General features: G+C 41.9%; 1 long non-coding RNA gene and 1 other non-coding gene across 4 annotated transcripts in view; both read left to right on the forward strand.

The window, feature by feature from the left end:
• The first annotated feature begins 8,787 nt into the window (after positions 1-8,787).
• LOC112641128 (U6 spliceosomal RNA) lies at positions 8,788-8,894 on the forward strand. Its single transcript, XR_003124516.3, has one exon. It is a non-coding gene; the product is annotated as a U6 spliceosomal RNA (small nuclear RNA).
• Positions 8,895-9,665: 771 nt separating this feature from the next.
• Positions 9,666-14,407, forward strand: part of LOC112640888 (uncharacterized) — a 49,346-nt gene continuing 44,604 nt past the window's right edge. Inside the window, exons 1-2 of one of the 3 annotated variants that reach the window (XR_004816881.2) lie at positions 9,666-10,065; positions 11,118-11,259. This is a non-coding gene — a long non-coding RNA (uncharacterized LOC112640888). The remainder of the gene's footprint in view (positions 10,066-11,117; positions 11,260-14,407) is intronic. The other 2 variants (XR_004816882.2, XR_004816880.2) reach the window with 2 other exon arrangements.

Genomic DNA, 14,407 nt, shown 5'->3' on the forward strand with positions numbered 1-14,407 from the left:
ATTCCATGACCCATAATAAGACACATAGGTTGTCTAATTTCTGCTGTGAAAAAACAGATCTGGTTTTTTCCTGTTCTTTAAAAACATTTAGGAAAAAAAAGTGTTAGCCCACCTGGCTGACTCAGTTGATAGAGCATGCCACTCTTGATTGTGGACTTGTGAGTTTGAGCCACATTGGGCATAGAGCTTATTTAAAAAAAAAAAAAAAAAAAAAAAAAAAGGAGGGCACCTCAGTGGCTCAGTTGGTTAAGGGTTCAGCTCTTGATTTTGGCTCAGGTCATGATCTCAGGCTCATGGGATCAAGTACAGCATTGGACTCCATGCTCAGCAGAGAGTCTGCTTGAGAGTCTCTCTTTCCCTCTCCCTCTGCCCCTCTGCCCACTCATGGATGCTCTCTCTCTCTCTCATTCTCTGTCAAAAAAAAAAAAAAAAAAAAAGGGAAAAAGAAAGAAAAAGAAAAAGGAAGTTGTCTGAAAAACAAATATTTGATTAATATTGGGTCTACCTCAAACTTCTCATGGTTCAACATGGCTGAGCCATTATTGATGTTACTCTAGTGGGCTGGAGGGCAGAGCATCCAGCCAAAGAGGATTGTTTTTAAGATGTCACAATTTTTCTTGTTAGGGTTTTGACTTGCTTGGAACCTGTAACCCCTTCCTTCTTCCTTCTTTCTGTTTATCCCTTTTGGAATGGGAATTATTGGAGAGGAAAAATAAATTTCCCTCTACCTTTCTGAGTTCTTAGCTGTGATCCCTGTAATAAAATATATACCAGAGGAAAAAAAAACACATTTATTAACATGTGTACCTCATCTATACATGGGATATACCCAGTGAAAAGAGGAGGTGGCCTTAGAATTCAGGATTAAATGCCATTTTATTTATTTATTTATTTATTTTAAATTTTTATTTATTTATGATAGTCACACAGAGAGAGAGAGAGAGAGAGAGAGGCAGAGGCACACACAGGCAGAGGGAGAAGCAGGCTCCATGCACCGGGACCCCGACGTGGGATTCGATCCCAGGTCTCCAGGATCGCGCCCTGGGCCAAAGGCAGGCGCCAAACTGCTGCGCCACCCAGGGATCCCCTTAAATGCCATTTTAAAAGGGAAAGGGGAGGAGAGTTAATAGGCCTCTTAGGGGAGAGCAAATGGCTTTTATGGGAGATGAATAGACTCTTAGAAGAATAGATGAGAGGTATGATAGTGACAAACCTGGGTGTGGTGTCAATTTCCAGTCTCTCTCTCCCATGATGAGTCAATCTACCCTGATTATTAAAATTCTCAGGAAGAGCATTTAGGATAATTGAGTTCCTTTTGGAAGATCTGCCTTTAGCTAGAAAAGGGAGACTTCAGAAGTCCCTTCCCGCATGTGCTGTTTTTCAAGTACTTACAGCTCAAAGTAATCAATGTACCAAAGTGGGTTATTTTGGGGAATGGCATGTTCTGAACTCCGACAGATTCTGGGTGGCATAGTCTGCTACCCTTCAGATTGTCTACCCTATGCCTGTCCCACAACTGTACTTTGGAAGCACATAACTTGTCTGGTTTCACAGGTTCACAGCTGGAGAAGAATTTTGCCTCAGGGTGAATCATACTTACCTCCATTCTCATTCATATATGATTTAGATGATATTTAGATGAGACTTTGGACTTTAGAGTTGATGCTGAAATCAGAACTTTGGTGGCTGTTGAGATGGAATAGACATATTTGGCACATGAGAAGGACATGGATTTGGAGGGCCAGGGACTCGATGTTCATCTCCTTCCATGTGTTCATATGTTGAAAACCTAATCTCCAGTGTGATGCTGTTTGGAGATGGGCTTTTGGGAGGTGACTAGGTCATGAGGATGGAGCTCTTTTAATGCCATTAGTGCCCTTATAAGAAGAGACAGAAGAGAGCTTGCTTCTCCTCCCACTCATGTGAGGATGTAATGAGAAGACAGACATCTACAAGCCAGGAAGTGAGCTCTCTCTCACCAGATACAGATCTGCAAGCTTCTTGATCCTGGGCCTCCAGCCTCCAGAACTATGACAAAGAAATATTGTCGTGTAAGCCACCCAGTCTGTGGTATTTGATATAGCAGCCCAAGTTGGCTAAACATAAATTCATTTCTGTTACTCCTCCTCTTCCTTCCCTCCCCATAAAGGCTCAATTAATATCAGCTAATCAAACAGCATTAGTATTTATTTCTTCCAGCTACTTGTGAGGTTATAAAAATTCTGTAAAGTGAAGAAATATTACTAGATAACATTTTTAAGACAAATGCAGAAGTCTTTTTTGTTCCAAAACAAGCCAAACCCATTTGGCATTGTTTTTCCCTAACACGATATGTTTAAAAATGTGCAAGTGACTGGTTTAAATTTTATAGATGCTGATGGTCTAAAGTTTGAGTTTGGGCATATTGGCTGCATTTGTGTCTAAATTTCTCTAAACTTTTTCAGAGGAACTGAACACTGCCCTTTATGCAGATTTAATTTCACACATATAATCAAGCTCATATGATATCACCTCCCCATAAAATGTCATAGCTCAAATTGATTTTTAATTATCTCCAATTACCGCCTCTGAGATTTCATTTTAAAAAAAAAAACTTTCAAGTAGATCCACATGACTGAAATGAATTCTTTTTTTTTTTTTAAGATTTTATTTATTTATTTGAGGATGGGGTGCAGAGCACAGGGGGAGGTTAAGAGGGAGAAGCAGGGATCCCTGGGTGGCGCAGCGGTTTAGCGCCTGCCTTTGGCCCAGGGCGCGATCCTGGAGACCTGGGATCGAATCCCACGTCGGGCTCCCGGTGCATGGAGCCTGCTTCTCCCTCTGACTGTGTCTCTGCCTCTCTCTCTCTGACTATCATAAATAAATAAAAATTAAAAAAAAAAAAGAGGGAGAAGCAGACTGAGCCACCCAGTCACCCATGAACTCTAAAAAAGAAACGAGGATCAGGAGTGTGCATACACACACACACACTTACATCTCAGCCATTTTCTGCTTTCTTTTTTATTAACATATTCTCGATATTTTCTTGCCCCAGAATATGATCTTTTATAGACTATAGCACACCATCTGTACAAGAAGGATGGGCAAGGACAAGAATGTCTCAGCTTTAAAACCCAACTTGGTTCCTTCCACTTGACCGATCAAAGATCCAAGGCTGAAAAGTCTTCATAAGTAATTTGGGTGGAGCAGCTTATGCTGGTCTGTTACTCATCCTGGTTCATAAACTGCCTATGACATAGTTCCTGCAGAGAACACAGTGCACTGGACAAGAGTGTTGAAATAATGCTGAATTTCAAAAAGAGAAAAACACATGGATTCTGTTTGGTGAAGGGAAGGGTAGAAAGAGTGAAGACCGAAATATTGGTATTAAAACCCAACCCAGATAATAAGAATATACCCTAAAAGTAGAAAACAGAGCTTCAAGTCGTTTCTTCATCAGAAACACAAACTTGGGGGCACCTGAGTGGCTCAGTCATTAAGCCCCTGCCTTTGGCTCAGGTCATGATCTCAGGGTCCTCAGATGGAGCCCTGCGTTGGGGGGGGTCTCCGCTCAGCGGGGAGTCTGCTTCTCCCTCTCTCTCTGCCACTCCCCCTGCTTGTGCATGCTATCTCTCTCTCCCTCAAATAAATAAAAAAAGAAACACTTCTAGAGTCACAGGTCTTGATTCAAGATAAGTACAACATCTGCCAGGGAGTCTTTCCATCAGGCAATCTAGTTATCAAACCTTAAGTGAAGAGGAAAGGTGAAAACAAAACCTTCTTAGCCTATCAATTAGCCTTAAAAGTAGAAGCATCTGCTGGAGCATCCAACGGGACTCCAGGGAATTCCACTGTTCCTCCACCACAGTTCCAAGAGAAGGTAAATCAGCTGTTGTGAGCAAATGGCAAAAATGACAAATCTTTGACCCAGCCAGCCAGTCCCCATTTTGCCTGCTTGATTTTTCCCTTTCAGTATATTCTCAGAATGCCAATGTGTGTGATAGAAACTCTAGTTACTGCAAGGAAACAGTCGCAGGAAGTGTAGGAAGCAGGAGAAGTATGTCATAGAAATAAGATTTGGTTTCAAGTCATTTCACACCTGTGGGTCTGAGCTGACCTTCAGTGAAGAAAAATGGAAGCAACTCTTAGGAGACCCACCTACTCTGCAGGGGAGAGCCCTCCTCCTGCCCCCTGCCCAGGGCTCCCTTCCTACCCACCTGCAGGGACTTCTCACCCTGTTAACATCTCCTCACATCATAAGGTCCTTCGTGGCTCTGCTGGTATACACCTTTCTCCATAGAACCTTTGGAACTGCCCCATCTGTGAGTCATTTTAACTCCTTTCTGAGCTCTGGTAGCACCATTGTGCACCCCATTGCTCATGGCACAAGCCTCTTATTTTCCTTATTTTCCATCAGCAAGTGCTGTTGACCTCACTTCCAAAACACATTCTGCTGCTCTCCTTCTGCACCTCAGTCTGATCTAACACATCCTGGCCTCTCACGTAGACCACTCCTCACCCCCGACTCCTGCCCCACTCACAGACCTCTGTGTCCCTCTTGTCCCACTACAGTCTGATCCTCATGTGGCGCTAGGCCATTCTCTTTAAAATATGCTACATTTTGTCAAACCCTCATGTAAAACTTTACAACTTCCCAACACACTTAGAATAAATTTCAAATTCCTTATCAAGGCCTTAACGGTTCTTAGCTCAGCCAATAGGTTTTCTTGTTTATTCATTTTTTTGTCGTTCACTTTTTTAGTTTTTAAGTTTTGAATAAAAATAAAATTCAGGGGCAGCCCTGGTGGCGCAGCGGTTTAGCGCCGCCTGCAGCCCAGGGTGTGATCCTGGAGACCCAGGATCGAGTCCCACATCGGGCTCCTTGCATGGAGCCTGCTTCTCCCTCTGCCTGTGTCTCTGCCTCTCTGTGTGTGTGTCTCTCATGAATAAATAAATAAAATCTTTTAAAAAAATAATAAAAAAATAAAAAAATACAATTCAGATGATTTGAAAATTTAAGTGATATAAAAAAGTATGTACAAGTAAGTCTGGCCCCTATTCCTGTGTCTTCCCAGTTTATTTTTCACATAGGCAATCAATTTTACAAGTTTTTCAGGTTTCTTAAAGAAAATGCAAGCAAATGAGATTATCTCATTTTCTCCTTTATCACATACACAATGGTAGCACACTGTAGGTGTTCTGCATTTGCTTTTCTCACTTCATATATTTTGTTTCCATATCAGAATACAAGGCAGTTTCTCATTCCTTTTCTTTTCTTTTTCCATATAGAATTATTCTGTGGAAATATACCATAATCTGTTTCACCTGCCCCTTTTGGTGAGCACTTGGTTTATTTCTTGGTTTGTTGAATAACCTTTTAAATGAGGAATTCAGTTCTTCAATTTGTATGGTATTTGTCTTTCTCTGACCAACTTATTTTGCTTAGCATTATACTCTCTAGATCCATCCATGTTGTTGCAAATGGTAAGATTTCATTCTTTTTTTTGGCTGAGTAATATTCCTCTGTGTGTGTGTGTGTGTGTGTGTGTGTGTGTGTGTCTGTGTGTCTGTGTGTGTAGACCAGATAAGAAGATGTAGACCAGATCATCAATTGATGGATAATTGAGCTGCTCCATATTTGGGCTATTGTAAATAATGCATAGGGGTGCATATCTTTTTGAATTAGTGTTTTCATATTCTTTGGGTAAATATCCAGCATTATTGGATCATATGGCAGCTCTATTTTTAATTTTTTGAGGAACCTCCATACTGTTTTCCACAGTGGCTGTACCCATTGCATTCTCACCAACAGTGCACATGGGTTCCTTTTTCTCCACATGCTTGCCAACACTTGTTGTTTCCTGTGTTTTTTATGTTAGCCATTCTGACAGGTGTGAGGTGGTATCACATGGATCACCAGAGAAATGCAAATCAAAACCACAATGAGTTGTCACCTCACACCTGTCAGAAGGAAGGTGCACCATTTGACACTCCTGTCAACAAAGTCTGTTTTCCCATAGCTGCACCAACTGAATGCATCATCCACATCTGGTATTTTAGTCAACCTGTTGGATAAAAATGGTCTCTCAATGTAATTTTAACTTGTATTTTTCTTATGAGTCAAGCTGCACGTCTTTATACATATATAAAGACCATGTATTATTTTGTGAACTGTCTGTTCTGCCCTTTGCCTGTTTTTTTCTATTGTGTTGCTGTCCTTTACCTTTTCAGTGTCTAAGAATTCTTTACATATTAAGGAGATTAGCCTTTTTATCTGTGATTATCTTGGCATTCAAACCCCTAAGGATCTGACCCCTCCTCATCTCTGTCCTCAGCCAGCATCACTCTCCTGCCCACCTGCTATGCTCTAGCCATGATGTTCTGTGAGCCTTTTCTTGCCTGAAGGACTTTATGTTTACAGTCCTTCTGCCTGGAATGCTACCCCACCCCCCATCAAACAGCTGGCTACTCCTTGTTCTTCAGATCCAAGCTCAAGTATCACATGGGAAAGGCTTTCCCCAGATCACTCAACCTACCCAGCTTCTCCCCATCACATCATTCAGGCTTAATTCTTTGTGTAGCACTCATTCCTCACTAATATTTTTCATTTGTCTTAGTTTGTTTATTGTCAGTATCTCCCTATCCAGAATGGAAGCTCTAAGAGAAACAGGGTCTGTCTTGTTCATCACAGTATCCCCATATCTTTAAACAGTGCCTGGCACATGGTAAGCATGTCATGCAGACTGGGTAATCAATGAATACTTTTCTCCTTTTCTTAGGCATTTCACATGCCTTTACATTGAGTGTTATATGTCATATCCCATGGAAAGGAGATAGAAAGTAACATTTCTTTAAGCTGCCAATAGGTACCAAACACTGGACTAGGTTTCATTATATATCTCATTCAATTCTTCTGGTCACTCTGAGCTGGTTGGCATTATGTCCATTTTTATCAGTAGAGAAACTGAGACTCAAATCAGCCCCTAAGGAAGTTGTCCAAGATCACATGGTTTACACATGACAATCCAAATGATGCCAGCTAATTTCAAAGCTCATCCTCTTCTTTTGAGAATTCTCTTGTTTTGTGGTGTGTAAAATTTACTTGCCCTCAAAACTAAATGACCCCAGCGTGCTATATATTTCTATATTTTTCCTGGAAAAGAGTAAAGAAACTCAAAGAAACTCAAAAGATACAAATACACTAATGTAAGAACTAGATAAATCCCGGTATAATTCACTAAGTCACAGAATATCAGTATAAAATAAAATAATGGCTGATGGTGCAGGCCCAGTGACTGGAACATAAGTAGATATTTGATAAATATAGCCTTCTTTTTTTCTGGGGGAGATACTTGAAGCCAAATCCTGTTTTAAACTCATTTAGTGAACTAGTTATTTAAAGGATTCCTGCGGTAAATCCTTTTCCAAAGCAAAGGGTCCTTTTGTGAAATGCATAAACTCCTCCTAATCTTTTTGTAAATATAGATTTTTATATATTTGGTTGGCTTAGTGTGTTCTGTGAGGAATTTGTTTGCTAAGTTGAGTGTGGGTGTGGATGTGGATGTGTATTTGGGAAATGGGTAAGGAAGAGGGGTTTGATTGTGCCGTGTCATAAACCTTGTTGGTCTGGGTAGAAGCCATGAGGTTTTAGAACTATATTTTGAATGAGATAATAAGACAATAACAAATACAAGATCGGAAATCCCTAGACTGCAAAAAAGAGGCAGCTGATGTACCAGTTTCTGCTGCTACCTGTTGCCCCCTGTGATTCTTTTTTAAATATTTTATTTATTTATTTGAGAGCAGGGATGAGGAGAAGGGCAGAGAGGGAAGGAGAATTGGACTCCCCGCTGAGTGGGGCTCAATCCTAGGAAGCTGAGATCATGACCTGAGCCACCCAGGTGCCCCCCAAAAGAATACTTACTGAGCATTCAGTATATGTCAGGTGCTGGGGACACATCATGAACAGTAGACCTGCCTTTAGAGAACTTGTATTCTGGAGGGGAAGGTAACCAAATAAGCAAATGCTATGCAGAAGAATAGAGCAGGGTAACAGTGGCGGGAGTAGGTTAGGCTGGTAAGAAATACCTTTTGGATAAGGGGAGGGGACACGTACACAGAGCACATTTGGGCAGAGACCCAGAGAAAGTGTGTGTATGCTGGGTGGGGGTGGGGTAAGGGTATTAACTCTCTTTGAGGAAATAAGGACTGCAAAGGGCTGAAGGGAAGCAGTATTGTTGGGATGCTGAGGACTGGCAAGGAGGCCATGTGGCTGGCATGTTTGGGTAAGAGAGAGCATAAGAGAGGAAGTTAGAGGTTGGAGAGTGCCAGAGCAGGTAGTCTTAAATCTTGGCAAGGACCTTGGATTTTATTCTGGATGAAACAGGAAACCACTGGAAAGTGTTGAATTGTAAGATATGATCTTACATTTTAAAAGGATCACTCTGGCTGTAGAGAAGAAACTGAGATGAGAAGACAAATGAAGTGGCTCTTGGCAAAAGTACTGATGAAAACTGTGGTGGTTTAGGCCAGGATAGGAGCAGCAAAGTTGGCAGAAAAGGGTCAGATTTTGCACACACTTCTAAAGAAAATCTGATAATATATGCTAAGTGATTGGATGTGGTTTATGAGAGAAAATGCAAAATCAAGGACGACACCAGTTTTCTGGCCTGAGTGATTGGAAGAATGGAAGTGCCCTTTCTTGGTAGGAATAGAAACTGCATTGGTAGGAAGGGAGGTGGTGAGATTTGGTGGAGAACTCATAGATTCTGGCAAAATGGAACAGATAGTTGTTAAAACCAATAACCAGTGCTCTCTTCGGCAGCACATATACTAAAATTGGAACGATACAGAGAAGATTAGCATGGCCCCTGTGCAAGGATGACACGCAAATTTGTGAAGCATTCCATATTTTTCTCTATCTCTATCACAAATAAATAAATAAATCTTTAAAAAAATTAAAAAAAAATAAAACCAATAACCAGGGCCAAGCGACAATACACTCCTGGCTTGGAAGTTCTGGGCCTACGAAGGGAAGAAAGGAGCTGTAAAACCTGGTCAGCGTGTACTGATAAAAGCTGGGAGAGCGTGGATGGGACTGGATCCTGGGAGTGCGAGATCAAGGGAGGGATAATGGGCAGAACCTAAGACTGGATGAGAGTAAGCGTGTTAGCTTTCTATTGCTGCATAATAGAACTACCACAAACTTAGTGCCTTAGAACAATACACCGTTCTATTTCTCACAGTTCCTATCGGTCAGGAGTTCCAGTACAGCTTAGCTGGATCCTCTGCAAAGCTGCAATCAAGGTGTCAGCCAGGGGCGGGATCTTACCAGAAAGTTCAGCTGGAGAAGGATCCATTTCCAAGTTTACATGGTTGTTGGTTGGATTCAGGTCCTTGCAGACTATTGTAATGAGGGCCTCGGTTACTTGCTGGTTGTCTGCCGGAGGCTGTCTGCCAGAGGCTACCTTCAGTTATTTGCCTAAGGCCCTCTCCTTAATGTGGTTTAAAACATGGCATCTTGCTCTTCAAAGCCAGCAAAGGAGACCGCCTTCTGGCAAGATGGATATTACGATCTTATGCAGCGTAATCACATGTACCCCAGCACATGCCTGGATCACACTCAAGGGGAAAGATCACCCACGACTGTGAATACCAGCAGGCGTGATCATGGGAGTCACACTCTCTTGCCACAGGGAGTTTATCGGTATGGGAGTGTTCTCCTATGATGCAGCATCTGACACCCCACAAGGGCCCTGAGCAGTAGGGCTAACATGCCGCTCAGAGAAGGCAATGTCCCAAATTAAGTAAAGTCGAAATGTCAAAACTGCTGTGGCAGATGGTGGAAGAGGGACCCAAAGGCTCAGAGCAGCTGGTGTGCAGGAGTGGCTACACTATGTAAGGCTGGAAAACCCCACAGCTCTCTGTGCTTCAGGAGGACCCAGAGGACACTGTGTTTAACCCAAGACATAAACAGCACACTGGAGAGAAGCTGCTGGATGTCTGCCTCAGAGGCTATGGCCCTAATCAAGGCGTAAAGGAATTGGCTTGGACACCGGAAGACACGGTGGAAGTGGTGAGAAGCAGGTAGATTCTGGAATGACGAGATTGGGCAGGTTGAATGTGGGGTGTGAGAGAGGGGTCAAGAATGACTCGGGGGCCAAGCAACAGAAGATGGAAGGTATGTTTTCTGGGATGGAATGAACTGTAAGGACAGGTGCTTTGTGGGTGCCAAAAAACAAAATTCAACTAAGTGTCTTAATTAGCTTTATTCAGTGATTCATAGGTTAGGCAACATCCAGTCTAGAAGATAGAAAGGAGCTCTGAGGAGCTGCACAAAATGAGAAGTATAGGCAGAAGGGAGCGGGAACGAGGTACAGTGGGCAAAGAAGCAGGTTGGTTGTTGCAAGGTGACTTTCCTTTCAGGGATGGCAGGGGTGCATAAGGGAGATTAGCTAGTGCTGATCAGGCGATTCCTGATTGATTGGTTTAAGATTCCATTTCTGGAAGAGCTGAAACTGTAATTAAGTCTTGGTTTGGAGATGTGGGGCTTATGCTAAGTAAGCAGCTCCATTTTGGGCCTCTCGTTTTATTTTTAACATAGGGGAAGTCAAGAGTTTTGTTAAGCATTTGGACAGAGAGGTGAGAAGGCAGTTTGATACATGAGTTTGGAGTATAGGAGCGGTCGGAGTACAGAGATATTAACTTAGGAGTTATTAGCTTATGGGTAAATGGGCCATCTGTGGTATTAGAGGATATCACTTTAGGGATTAGGTGTAGAGAGAGAAGAGGTCACAGCCCCCAGAGCATTCCAACATTTGGGAGATGAGAGAGATGAGAAAGAAATGAGAGAGAGAGAGAGAGAGAGAGAGATCGACAAGGAACAAGCAGGGAGGGACCAGTCCATAACAAGGAGAGCTCCTTGGCATTATCATCCGATGTCATAAGCTTCAGAGCTGGAGGCTTTAAAGAATAGTGAGAGAATGTAGGAAGAGTAAGAGCAGCTGAGTGCTCAGGGTGCAGCCAAGGTTCAGATATAACAAGGTCTGAAGGGAGGGATTCGAGAAGAGTTTAGGCATGTAGGGATTTTATGGACGATAAATAGTGAGATTCCTCCTCTCCTCCATCTCCCGTTTCAGGCCACCAAAGAGATTCCAGTAATTTCCAGATCATTGCTCTCCTGCATCTACCCTTATCTTCCCAGGAGAATGCCTCAGTCAGGCTTATTCCTGGACTTAGTTAAAGACAAATTCTGAAGACAGGAGAGACACAGACCAAAAGGTAAGGGGATGGAAAGGATTTTTAAAAGGTAAAAAAAATTAAAAAATTAAAAAAAATATAAAGGTATTAAGTCCTATTAAATAGGAGTGGAAGAGGTCATGGGAGTGAGTTTGAGGCAGGGTGGGGAATGGGATTGTTGGGAAAGAAGGGGAGTGGGGATTTGGTAAAGGTCTAGATTAATTTAGGTGATTTAGATTCTTATGAGACTGGAGGGGATTGGGTTAGAGAAAAAAAGAGAAGTCCTGCAGGGGTTATGAATTGGACTCTCTTAAATATCAAGACACGAGGAATAAATGAAAGTCCTTCTCAATAATTTCTTTGTTGGACTGCACTTCTTGAATCCAGCAAGATTTGGGGCTGGGGCATGTGGGTATTGACTAGGGCAGGGTTTAAGGTAGATAAAGATACCTGGACCCTACCTCATGATTCAGGTCAAGGTTCTGGTCCCCTGGAAGATGTAAAAACCAGATAGGCAATCCTTACAGAATAACACCATGAAAGGCTTATCCAAGCCCGTTCATTCATTCATCTATCCATACATTCAATCAATCAGTCAATCAATTCCTAGAATGTCAGCAGCACCAGGACCCAAAGACTATTTCATTTTCTCTTACATCTCCAACAGATGAGTGTTTATTCATTCATCCCACAAACATGTGTTGTCTGGTGGCTTATGCCAAACTCTGTACCAAACACTGCTTTATGCCGGTGTATCAGGTAGACATCTTCCTGTGCTCCCCTTAGGGATCTCACTCTGTATTGAATCCCAAATGAACAAATACATTTAAAATTACAAGGTGTGGTTTTGATAAATGTGGAGGAGATCCACATGTTGAGCTAAGTAACACAGTAAAGAATGACTTGAATTAGACATCATTTATGCTCAAGCTTGAAGAATGAGACATGGCTGCTCATGGTGGTGACAGAAAGTATATTTATTTTTTAAGCAAAGAGAACAGCATGCGTGAAGGACATTAAGGACCTGAAGATCTTGATAATTTTTGGGGAGCTAAAAGAAAGCCCACAGAGTTATTTACTGCTAAGAAATAAGAACTTTAACCAGGTCTTATTGACGCTTCCCCCCAAATGCTCCTTTAGAATACATATTGACAAATGTTCCATAACAAAAAGTAATCCCAGCAATAGGTTTTCCTTTAACATTGAGAAAATATTTAATATTTGTAGTACTTAGTCTATTATTTGCCTTTTAGTTTGGTTTATGGTATTTATCAACACATTGAAACTAATCTTTTTTCTTGGATATTGTCATTTTTATCTAACTTTTCACTAATGGTTTCTGCCTTTGGGGTCATTCATAGAAGGGCTTCCCTATCTCAAAATTAAATGATTACTTATGTTCTCTTTCAGGACTTTCATGATTTCATATTTTACACTTAAATCTTTAATTCATCTGGATATTTTCAGATGTGTGGGTCTTTTGTTTTCATTGTCCCTCAATAAAGCAGAATGCTTTTCTTTATACAAGTCCCTCATTTCTTGTTATATTAATTACTGGACATTTTAAATTTTGTTGTTTGGTTGCTACTATGAGTGGACTCTTTTTTCAATTTTATTTTATAGCTGGTTATTGTGGGTGTTCAGGAAGAAATATATATATTATATATATATAATATATATATATTATTACATGCTTTTTAATAAGAATATTGTGACCAGTCACTTGACTGAGATCTCAGTTCCATAGTCTTCCAATTGATTCTGGTTTTTCAAAAGTTAAAATTTGCAAATAACAAGATTTGTTTTACTCTGAAAGGCTTAACAGTGTTTCTCATGGTTTTAATTGCATTTCTTTGACAACTATTGGAAGTGGACACCTTTTCAGGTGTTTATCAGTATTTTGTTGTCCTCTAGTGAACTATGGGTCCGCATCCCTTGCCAGTTTTCCTCTTCAATATTTGTAACGTTTTTATTGATCAGATATAGTTACTTGAAATTCATTTCTATGTTAAAAATAAGTTCTGCCTAGAGAGGAAGAGTCACCTAATGTCAGATGTAAGTGTTAGTACCAGAGCAGTCTAGACATGCTGAGAATCATTGCTGGAAGCCACATGCCTGCAAATTGACTTTCTGTCCATTGGTCCTTAAAATCCAATGGGAGGTGGGTAAGTGACCAATAAAATAGGCATTCGGAGTAGGGGATGTGCTATCCCAATTCTGCAGCCAGAACTGTGGTTGGCCCCAGCCCTCCCCCACTGGGTCCCTCCCTCCCTGCACACCAGGTGGTCTTTCCACTCCCTACCCCCCCCTCCTGGTTTGAAGGGATTATTCAGGATCAATATTTGAAATAGTTGTATTTTTTCTTCACTGGAGTTAAGTTTATAAGCTTTTTTTATTTAACCACCAAACACCAGAAATAAAAATCTGGAAGAGAGCCAGTTTGACTCGGAGCCAGTACACTTTCTCATAGCCAAGCAGTTCGCCCTTCATCCTCGTTGTTTTTTCCCCTGAGTTACAGACATTTCCTTTCAAAAGCTGATTCCCCCAACTTCTCAAATTCTTCATCCGAGTCGTTCAGTCCCCAGATGATTTCCAGAGATCTTGCCCTCCCAGCCTGGCTGGCCCCTGACACCTGAGCTGTAACTGGGGCCCAAGCCACATGATGGGCTGGAGCTCTCAGGCTCTTGGGGGAGCTTTAATTACAGTTTCTGCAAATGCAGAACCAAGCCCTAGTCAGGGGGCATGAGGGGGTGGGGAAGGAGCGAGGGGGGGTGGGGGGTGGGGGGGGCAACCAGAGCATCTGATGCATCTGAAGGCCCGTGCATGGAGATATGCGTGTGGGGGTAGTTTTGTTCATACCAACCTGTAAGGGCGGCAAGAAATCCATGCACAGTTTATCACTTATCAAACACGTATTGAGCACCACCTGTGTACTGGGCACTCTCCCAGGCACTGGTGAACAAGACTAAACCCCCTGGTGAAATGGCTTCCCCAGGGAGGAAAGACAGGCCTGAAATAAATAATTCCACCTCACAGATTCAGTAATTACAAGTGTGAAAGTTTTCAGGCAAGTGGGAACGATTTCATGGCCTAGCTTTGAATCTTTTGAAAGGATTCAGAGGAAAAGCAACAAGCTGGCCCCCAGGGATTTTTGGTGGCAGTTCCTTTCTTAGGCCGCCCACATTTAGGG

The sequence above is a fragment of the Canis lupus genome, chromosome 6 (genome assembly GCF_003254725.2).
Source record: "Canis lupus dingo isolate Sandy chromosome 6, ASM325472v2, whole genome shotgun sequence".
NCBI lineage: Eukaryota > Metazoa > Chordata > Mammalia > Carnivora > Canidae > Canis > Canis lupus.